Here is a 1,577-nt window from a genome sequence, read left to right as displayed (position 1 = left end):
TCGCATCCGACACGCTGAATAGATCACAAAACTCTTGCTCCTCATAGAGGGGCCCCCATTACATAGTGTCTTAAAGGGGTCAATTCATTGGAGATCGCTTGGTGGCAGACCAACAATCTTCTTGTACCGTTAGCTTCAGCATGTATTCCGACGAGTCACAAGGGTGTACAATCAACATCGACATCTGTACGGCCAGTGGCATCCGTATATGGGCACTTTTCGGCTTGAAGACGATCTCGGTGGGACTCGAACCCACAATCTTTGGTTCCGAAGACCAACGCCTTATCCATTAGGCCACGAGACCAACGACTTTGAGATTTATCCCACTATCTCGTCACTATGCGCAACACTGACTTAACGGCACACATGAGTTCGCATCCGACACGCTGAATAGATCACAAAACTCTTGCTCCTCATAGAGGGGCCCCCATTACATAGTGTTCTAAATGAGGTCAATTCATTGGAGATCGTTCGTTGGCAGACCAACAATCTTCTTGTACCCTTAGCCTCAGCATGTATCCCGAGTCACAAGGGTATACATTCAATATCGACATCTGTACGGCCAGTGGCATCCGTATATGGGAGCTTCCCGGCGTGGAGACGATCTCGATGGGACTCGAACCCATAGTCTTTGCTTCCGAAGATCAACGCCTTATCCATTAAGCCACGAGACCAGTAAATTTGAGATTTGTCCCACCATCTCTGCGCCCCATTGACTTAACGGCACACATGAGTTCGCATCCGACACGCTGAATAGATCACAAAACTCTTGCTCCTCATAGAGGGGCCCCCATTACATAGTGTTCTTAAAGGGGTCAATTCATTGGAGATCGCTTGGTGGCAGACCAACAATCTTCTTGTACCGTTAGCTTCAGCATGTATTCCGACGAGTCACAAGGGTGTACAATCAACATCGACATCTGTACGGCCAGTGGCATCCGTATATGGGCACTTTTCGGCTTGAAGACGATCTCGGTGGGACTCGAACCCACAATCTTTGGTTCCGAAGGCCAACGCCTTATCCATTAGGCCACGAGACCAACGAGTTTGAGATTTATCCCACTATCTCGTCACTATGCGCAACACTGACTTAACGGCACACATGAGTTCGCATCCGACACGCTGAATAGATCACAAAACTCTTGCTCCTCATAGAGGGGCCCCCATTACATAGTGTTCTAAATGAGGTCGATTCATTGGAGATCGTTCGTTGGCAGACCAACAATCTTCTTGTACCCTTAGCCTCAGCATGTATCCCGACGAGTCACAAGGGTATACAATCAATATCGACATCTGTACGGCCAGTGGCATCCGTATATGGGAGCTTCCCGGCGTGGAGACGATCTCGATGGGACTCGAACCCATAGTCTTTGGTTCCGAAGACCAACGCCTTATCCATTAGGCCACGAGACCAGTAAATTTGAGATTTATCCCACCATCTCTGCGCCCCATTGACTTCATGGCACACATGGTTTCCCATCTGACACGCTGAGTAGATCGCAAAACTCTCGCTCCTCATAGAGGGGCCTCCAATACATAGTGTTCTCAAAGGGGTCAATTCATTGGAGATCGCTTGT

At 48.8% G+C, this 1,577-nt stretch overlaps 4 non-coding genes across 4 annotated transcripts; all 4 read right to left on the bottom strand.

Moving 5' to 3' along the window:
* Nucleotides 1-231: 231 nt before the first annotated feature.
* Pmar_PMAR010423 lies at nt 232-304 on the bottom strand. The gene has a single exon. It is a non-coding gene; the product is annotated as a tRNA-Arg (tRNA).
* A 297-nt stretch (nt 305-601) lies between these two features.
* Nucleotides 602-674, bottom strand: Pmar_PMAR010422. Its single transcript has one exon. It is a non-coding gene; the product is annotated as a tRNA-Arg (tRNA).
* Nucleotides 675-967: 293 nt separating this feature from the next.
* Pmar_PMAR010421 lies at nt 968-1,040 on the bottom strand. The gene has a single exon. It is a non-coding gene; the product is annotated as a tRNA-Arg (tRNA).
* A 300-nt stretch (nt 1,041-1,340) lies between these two features.
* Pmar_PMAR010420 lies at nt 1,341-1,413 on the bottom strand. The gene has a single exon. It is a non-coding gene; the product is annotated as a tRNA-Arg (tRNA).
* Between the last annotated feature and the right edge of the window lie 164 nt (nt 1,414-1,577).

Source organism: Perkinsus marinus, assembly GCF_000006405.1.
Source record: "Perkinsus marinus ATCC 50983 genomic scaffold scf_1104296946012, whole genome shotgun sequence".
NCBI lineage: Eukaryota > Perkinsozoa > Perkinsida > Perkinsidae > Perkinsus > Perkinsus marinus.
Note: the sequence above shows the minus strand (reverse complement) of the source record. Positions and strands in the feature narration are given on the sequence as shown.